The sequence below is a fragment of the Rhipicephalus microplus genome, chromosome 10 (genome assembly GCF_043290135.1).
Source record: "Rhipicephalus microplus isolate Deutch F79 chromosome 10, USDA_Rmic, whole genome shotgun sequence".
Lineage (NCBI taxonomy): Eukaryota > Metazoa > Arthropoda > Arachnida > Ixodida > Ixodidae > Rhipicephalus > Rhipicephalus microplus.
This window is the reverse complement of record NC_134709.1, coordinates 49,883,219-49,892,272: the sequence shown is the minus strand read 5'-3', so window position 1 is coordinate 49,892,272 and position 9,054 is coordinate 49,883,219. Positions and strand designations below refer to the sequence as shown.

Genomic DNA, 9,054 nt, shown 5'->3' with positions numbered 1-9,054 from the left:
GCCACCTCTCGTTTAGTCCTTGGAATGTCCGCTAGATGGCGGTGCTTTTATATGAGGAATATATGATGAAAAGATACGAGATGGTGTTACTTGGAGTGTTGAATAGATGGACGAATGGACACACCGACAGATGCATGGACGGACTTACGGATGGCTGCACCGACGGATGGATGCATGGACGAACGCAGGGGCGGATGCATGGACGAACGTAGGCACGGGCGCACAGATGGACGTGCGGACGCACGAACGGACGCACGCACAGATGGACGAATGGACGCACGGATGGTCATACAGACGGACGCATGGACGGACGGAAGCAAGAACGAATGGACGGACGGATGCTTCACCCCATTCTCCATCATTCATTCAGTGGATATGCTACCATTTTTTTTTTCGTCGATTGCTCGCCTGAGTTGTTGCGCGATGTTTATTTACGCCGGAATGGGACGCTACTGTTATTTCTGATGTGTGGGCAGGAAGCATGCCTTGGATAGCCCGCATTTACTACAAAAGCACGGGTAACATGAAGTAAAAAAAGTAACGACAGAACAGGAAGGACGCCCGTTCTGTTCTCTCCTTCTTTTTTTTTTCCTTGATGGCCCGCGCCTACTTGTATTGTAGTAAGCCTGCACCAAGTTATTCAACAAAAAGCTTTATTATAGCCCGTATTTTAGAACTACTACTACTGCAGTCTTTTATCTTTGAATTTCTCTTTATTTTAGTGAGCAAAGTAGGTTTTAGGAAATGCGATGGTAGTAAGTCTCAAACTTTTCGAAAGGAATGTCTGCTTGCACACAACTGGGGACGAAAATATTGCTGTTGTAGAGCAAAAATGATAGAATAGAGAAGTCAAGAGTGTGTCACGAGGAAAAAAAAACAAGAAAACTTAGAGAAATAATCCAATGTTGTCAATAATTATGAACTTTATAATATTCGAACGAATTATGTGCATGTACTCGTTTCAATTAGTCGTGTGCTCAATACCACTCGTGGCAGTAACCCATGGCAAAGTTTTTTGAATCTCAAGTTTCTGTGTTAAAATGAGTAATTTGCTATTGCCCCCCCCCCCCCGTTATTTCTACTCGTGCTTGAAAGTAATATATTAACTCAGTATTAGGTCAAAAATATATCACCAAGAAGTATACGAAGCACAAGATTTCAATCCCCGATTCGTATTACCCGGCTAAATTATATCCTAATCTGCCACAGCTTATCAGCGTTACAAAACGAAAGTTGCTGACGAGAGTGCACAGCTTGCAAGTTAATTATTGGCAGCCTTAGGGAGATTTAATTGCTACCGGTTAGATATTGAATAATTGTCATCCGAAACGTTGAAATATGTTGTTCACGAACTGAAAAAAAATTGGATTAGATTCTCAAACTTGTTGAACAACATTACGATTTCCATTTCTATCCATGCTGTTTGTGGTACGACAAACAATATATATATATATATATATATATATATATATATATATATATATATATATATATATATATATATATATATGAAGCGAGTGCACGTAAATGTTCGAAGTGTTCAACTTCGTATTCGTAATTACATATGAAAGGTGATCTTGAGTTACCTTAAGGTCCGTTAGAAGTTTCGGCAAAATATATTCCCCACTCTGAGACAAGTTCTGTCCCTTAGCGTCTCTCATAATCATATGGTGGTTTTGGGACGTTAAACCTCACATATCAATCAATCAATCAATAAATAAATCAATCAATCAATCAGTTCTGTATTTTATAAAGATCTGCATATTCACCTAAAAAATTCCTTAACGAATAGTTTTATTCAATATGTGAAACAAACTGCCTGGCGAACAGAATACTTCTCATATAAATATACCGAGCAATTCTTTACTTAATGTCAAGTCGTGAATAATATGCGTTGTCGATTATGTCACAGACGATTGTTTTGACCAAATCATTATTGACAGACAATATTATTAAACGACTGATAAGGGTAACTCAAGGTTGAATAGCTGTAATATACCGGAAACAATGTTATGAAACTTGCGAGGGCAATTCACATCGTTTTGAAGACAAATGAATAACGATAGAAAATATTTTAACGCACCAAGCCGCGCATCACATACGCTGAAGACAAGCGTGTGGGTTTGAAGGTAAGTTAGAGTGACAGTATTCTAGAGAACTTTTAGGCAGGCAACAATTGTCAACTCCCTTGTAGACCCACGAATAACGTTGAAAGATTGCACAATGACTGCGAAAAAAAAAGTATGCCTCGTACCAATAAAATATCTTGCCTACTGAAGAACGTCACCAAAGCAAACAACTGAACGTGATCATTTGGAAGACATAATGGCATATTCAGACTACGGCTGAAGAATAGAACTCGCGTAGCTGTTCGTTTGCAATATTTATACTTGTCATTCGCTAGCCGCCTTCGGTAATGCTATGAACGTCATCACCATGGTCTAGCATGAGCGTATCCACGCCAATGTAGCGTATTAACGATTTTTTTTTAGGTTATGATGATGTGGAGGAGCAGCGCCAGGAAAACAGGGATAAAACTTCCAGTAGGGCAACTAGAGACACCTCCGGTCTATACTACTCTCCACTTATATGAGAGTCCTTCAAAACATTGTGCAAGAGCGACCACACGAATGGGTCATATGCTGTTAGTCGAACGCAGCACTGCAAAATTGCAATGGCCCTGCGGAACGGTACACACGAGCCATTGGTGCATCAAAGGAGATATTATCAACTCCAAGAACGAGCGAAAAAAGGCAAAAGAACAAGTTACAATATACGAGTCACTACCATGACATACCTGTATTACTGGCAATTAGGCCACCACGCAACAAGTTCCATGCTTCCAATTACTGTTCTAAGACTGATGCCGCAAAAAGAACTGCATTTGCTGGGTCGGAACCTTACATTCAGGTCTCGTTCGTCTCAAAATGATCAAACCTGTCATCTACATGACCTTGGTCCTTCCTTGGAGCTACAACAGGACGTCTTTCCCATCCCTATGCCGCACTTTTACATCGCCTTTGGGTGCACGAGGAATTCTAAAACCAGCATGCGCGGCTGAGAAGCCGTTACGATCTGCGCATTGAGACTCACTGATACGTAGTTATCACTTCAAATGGCGTGTATCAAGATGGCGTCATAATGCAAAGTAATCGATGGCATTGATCATGTTGCTTTTTGCGCCGCTTAATTCAACTGAGATGTTTTTTTTTTTTCAAAGACAGCTTAGAGAGAAACGAAACGCTCTCGCCTCTATAAAAAAGTTCCACCCTCCTCAAGACCCCACCCCTAATTTGCATTAGCTTTCAAGGACGATACACCGAGTATAAGTTTCCAAAGCCATTTTTTATGTAGTGCAGGCCTTGGATTTCCCTTGCAGTTTTATTTTGCTTCATTTCCCAATTTGTGTTATTTTTTACCTTTATACAGGCTCGGTTTCGCTGCGCGTTGCATGCTCGACCAGATCCTAATTGGTCTTTTCTTTTTTTTGGTGCTGCTTCTTCGCCGGAAGTGAATCGACACAGACTCACCCGTGACGCTCTTTTGTTCGACACTTTCTCCTGACTCCCGCAGAAACATTCCGCCGCATTTCTCACCAAAAAAAAAAAAGCGCCGAATCGATCAAGAGCTCAAACCAGCGAACGATCTTTTACGGTATGCCACTGACCGTCACCATCGCCTTCTTTCTATTGTAACATAACGCTTCGCTGGGAGAGTTTTGTTCGTTCTCGTCAAAAAAAAAAAAAGAGAACAAAAGATGGGCTTGTAAAGACGGGACGGGTCGACCACTTATAGGAAATGTAAATTTCTCGGCGGACACTTTCCTAAACTTGTTTTTTTTTTTTATTTTCTCATGCTCCCGGCAATATCAAAAGCAGCGGTCCTCGAAACTATGCACGAGAGAGTGCTCTGTACCCTTTTGGTCGGGAGACACTGTCCCTTTTCGCTACGTATTGACAAAACAGAAAAAGCTGTTGCAGACATCACCCACCGCTACAACACCCTCCCCGTCCCCTCGTCTCCTCCTCATCCTCCTTCGAGTTCAGGAATGCAACGGCGCATGCGCGCGCCGCAGAAGAGCGCGCCGCTCGCATCTCGAACCCTGAGTGCGTCGGCATCCCGTGGCGGGAGTTGGAGCGCGAACCCCGCGTCGGACGGATGCGCTGATTGCTCGCTGGAAACAGAGCGTCCCGTCGTTGTCAGAGTCGGTGCCCCACCTCAACCCTGCGGTTAACGACGAAGCATTTTTTTTTTCGGTGGAAAAAGTGGATTTGTCTGCAGTCGAAAAGATCTGCCGCTGTTTGGATGCACGGGATTGTCGGTCAACTTGTTTCAAACTCTTATTGACTTACTGTTTTTGACTCTCTGGCCCGAACGAAGAAAGTTGGCGCGAATCTGAAAGTTTTGCGCCCACTCGGCGTTTTGTGGAGGGAAAGAAGGATTTGTGGAGTAACAAGACGTAAGTAGATATTCCTGCGTGATTTCATTAACGTGATACAATTTTGTTCGGTATTTTGAACCTGGGATCTCGGCTGGTATCGGAAAGAGATTATTGCAAATTGGTTAGAGATCACTTGAAATGGTTGTCACTGGCAGATTAAGGCATCGCCTTAATTTTCTCTGGGTGATACAATATGCAAAAGAAAGCAAGTGTTGCCAGACAATTCATTAGTTATGTACTTGTAATAGAAACCGCCTCTTATATTCTTATGCTAGTTTTTTTTTTTTACCCTTGGTGCTAATCTTTGAGATGCGAAACTTCGACTTAACCCTGTTGCTAGCAGCAAAAATAAAATGGTAATAAATGGAGAATCTTGTTTTACAGATTAAGCGAGGAGTTCGTATTGCCGAGCCCGTGGATGAATTAGATCACGTGCAGTAAAAAAAAATCTGTCGCTGTTTTGATGCCCCGGATATCTTTCGATTCGTTTCACAACATAATTGGCTTGATTCTTGCTTCTCCCATCCGAGAGAGAAACACGAAAGCTAGTTTAGGGCTGGGATGTTTGCGGTGCACCTGTTTATTTTTTATTCGTTTCAGAATATTTTTTTAGCTGTAACTGCGGGACAAGGTAGTGTCCAACTAAAAGTCATAATGGATTAATCTGGTCCACGCAGGATAGCCAAAAAATGTACAATTCAACCACAATATATCTAAGTGGCACTAATATCAAGAATAAATTGTTTCAAGTGTGAAACATTTAGAGATGAAACAATGCTGCGTATTTTGCAGGAAGCAAGAAATCGCTCAGCACAAAAAGAAAGAAAAATGCTTAGCGATCTCGAGGTACGAAAATTCAGTCCAATAAATTAGGGTAACTGTTTGATCGCTGATACAGTAGTGCAGGACACCTACCACGTACTCATTGCAATATCTTGCCCTTAAATTTCGGGATGTTCACCTGTTTTTCATTCTTTCGTGATGACTGACCCTGCTATTTTCTGTCCGAGTGCGAGTGCAGGGTTTTCGCACTGTAAGCTTGTTTTTTTTTTCTAGTATAGGTGGTGACTTTTTTTCTTTCTTTTATTTTTTGCAGAAAATTACGCCATACCGCCACGGTGAACAATAGACGCATTGGCAGTGTGTGGCTGCTCAAGTGACGAACAGCAGACGTTCAGAAACAGTGGTGATTCAGTGAAAGAAAAAAAAACAAATATATCAAGAAGCGAGCGCGTGCGAAGAACATTTTGGATCAAGGTCAGTAGGACCGTAAAGAGTGCCCAAGAGAACACGGTATTCCGAAGACCGCCCACTCAACGAGCAAGGGACTTTCTCGGTAAGTGGATTTGAGGATTGTGTTTTGTTTGTAAACAGTTTTTAAGAGCTCAGTGACTACCTCTAAAATAATGTTGGTGTTCGAAATTTCTTTAGAGCACTATAATTATTAAAATTCGGGACAGAATGCATCGAACTTGTCGTTCGTTTGTTTTCCCGTCGGTCAGGTGGCTTCTCTAATGATAGCTTCTGCATCTTGACTGATATATTTTGTTAAAAGAATTCTTAGCGCAAGACGTTTTTTTATAAGTAAAAAGTTTGTATAACATGAATTTGCCTCCTTAACACACTCAAAGTTATCGAGATATACTGTGAAATGTGCAAGAGAAACAAGACATGCAAGAGAAACAAGATATACAAGAGAAACGCACTTGACAGAAGCTTTGAACAGCGACGAGATGACAGTTTGGTGCGGCACACACTGCTCCGAGAATTCTTAAATTATAGACTGCGTCTGCATTGAACCGCTGAGAAAATGTCAACGAGTAACGCTTTATAAACGGTTGCAACCTGCATAGGATCAACAAATGCGAAGACATTTAGGGTGCAACATTGCTTTTTTGTTTTTTTCAAAAGGCGAAAACTCTGCTGATCACACTTCATTATTGTGATTTATAATATCCGCTTTATGCCTAATGGCAATGGTAAATTATTTGCTGTATTTTTTCGACATGCCTAAGAACCGGTCTCTTTTGAAAAGCAAGTGATGCTACCATAATGACTCAGTAAATTTTCGGCGTAGCCGCAATAGAAAATATAGGGGCCCCAGATACTCAAAGAACTTAATGTAGATATTATCGCATAGCTTTTACTACAATGAATGATATCATTTAGGAGAGGCCAATTACGTAAATATCTCGCCAAACTTATTGCCTTTCGCGCGAGCATATTCCTGCGCAATTAATATAGCACATGAAGTACTGACTGTATCTGAGGTGTTCTTAAAAGGCACAGTACCGGGAAGCAAGAATTCAACAACATCACAAAGTAGAATATGAGCAGCCGGAAAAATTGGTTTTGTAAATCTTTTTTTGAGCAATCGCATATATCCTGAGAACTTATTGCAAAACACTAATGTTTGTCTTTGAAATGAAACAAAGTGTTTCGAGTAATGTGAACACAAACATAAGAATGGCACATTACCGTGAGCGTGTGTTGGGTGTGAATTGAGCTTTTGACACAATGCGCGAAAACATTTAATTCGTATTCACTGCCGAGCACATGAAATTGTTCAGTCTTGAAATTGTTCGAAAATCTTCACTACAGAATTTATGGCAACTTCCTGTTCTCACACAACTTTTTTTTCAAATTGAACTTCAAAATTTTTTGTCAACTGGGAAAAATATAACCTGTACTTGTAAAGAAGCTTTCACGTGCACCAGGCTTATCTCGCACACTAGCACTATGAAGTTTTCTATCTGCGAACTCAAGGTCAATATATATATATATATATATATATATATATATATATATATATATATATATATATATATATATATATATATATATATATATATATATATATATATATATATATCATACGTTAGAGCCGATGGTGGCAGCCCACCTTTTCGCGCACTACGAGAGGTTATTTGTTTCAAGGTACCTTACAGGCCCCAGGCTGGGGCATTGAGTAAGGCGGGCGATACACTAGATACATGTACATATGCATATAGAGTTGGCAAAATACGTGAGAAAAGATGCAATTGCAATGTAATAAACGGAAAGCATTACAGATAAGTATTTACATGTAAAGATGACTCACGCACGCAAACAGTTAGCGAAAGTGTGCGCTTCTTGAGCACAAGAAGGGAGCGGTTAGACGTCACAACTGCAACAATCTTAAAACGAGTTCATGTTTTACGAAATAAAAACTAATACCATGCGCGATGAAGATAAAAAAACGATACATTTTATAGAAGCAATACAGCGGTGTGAATTTACTGCGGGAAGAAAAAAAAAGGCGATAGGCGGGATAACTGCCAGTAAGAAATACCTCATCTGACGTAGCATACGAGAGATTTGCTTTGATGATGGTGTAGGGTGAAAAAGTTCCCAAAATTCGTCCTTGCGCTGCGAAAATGCATCTACTCGGTGAAGTTTGTGAGGCGGATCGATAAGATATGGCGGAATGTTTCATTATTTGTCTCGGCAGCAATGTAATCAGGCAAACTATTCCAGAGAATAATGGCACGTGGGAGTGCCGACTTGTTGGACGCGTTTGTAGAGCCATATATACGGGAATAGCTGAGATGATAGTGTAATCTACGTGAGGTGAGATGTGGTTTGTGCATACCAGTAATGGTGATTAGGGAGGAGCGGCTGATTTTATGAAAGAATGAAATCAAGGCAATGTCACGACGGATGTTCAAGAGTGGAAGTGAAAGTTGTCGTTTTATATACGATATACTGGATTGGGGACTGTAGTTATGGGCGATGAAGTGGCTTGCCCTATTCTGAATTTTTTCCAATGTGTCCATTAAGTATTTTCGATGGGGAGACCAGATCGAACTGGCATATTCTAGTTGAGGGCGAACCAGGATTAAGTATGATAATTTGCGAATGCTTGAAGGTGCAGCTTTCAAATTACGTCTTAAGAAACAAAGTGACCTGGAAGCGTTGGCAGAGATTGCTTTAATGTGGTCGAACCACAATAGAGTAGTTGTAAGTATAATGCCCAAGTACCGATATTGCGTTACAATTGATATAATGAACTAATTAATGCTGTATGAAAATTCGGATCTGCTAGATTTACGTGTGAATTACATTACTTTGCATTCTAAGACATTTAGAGTCATGAGCCATGTACTACACCAACCATTTATTACATCGAGGTCATTTTAAAGCGACCGGTGATCATTAAAGTTATTGATCGGATAGCAAATAATGCAGTCATCGGCGAATACCCAGATGCAAGAAGAGACATGTTGCGGAAGATCATTTATGAATATGAGGAAAAGTAATGGTGCGAGAACGCTGCCTTGTGGTACACCTGAAGAAACATCAGATAGAGAAGAAAAATTGTTGACTGTTGTGTGCTGCTGCCGATTAGATTGGAAATTGCGAAGCCATGATAGTGTACGGGAGTCTAACTTCAAGGTGAATAGTTCCGATATCAGACGACAGTGTGCAAGCCAGTCAAAATCCTTCGAATAGTCCAGGAACATGCAGTCAGTTTGATAATTATTGTCCATATTAGCGTGAAGATCTGTTATTAGTTCGAACAGCTGAGTCTGACACAAAAAACCCTTTCGGAAACCGTGTTGATTTTTGAAAAA

At 40.6% G+C, this 9,054-nt stretch overlaps 1 protein-coding gene across 1 annotated transcript in view; it reads left to right on the top strand.

The window, feature by feature from the left end:
- Window positions 1–4,141: 4,141 nt before the first annotated feature.
- Window positions 4,142–9,054, top strand: part of LOC119181701 (allatostatin-A receptor-like) — an 87,559-nt gene continuing 82,646 nt past the window's right edge. The window contains exons 1-2 of the mRNA XM_075875623.1: window positions 4,142–4,459; window positions 5,538–5,777. The gene's annotated coding sequence lies outside the window, so the exon portion shown is untranslated. The remainder of the gene's footprint in view (window positions 4,460–5,537; window positions 5,778–9,054) is intronic.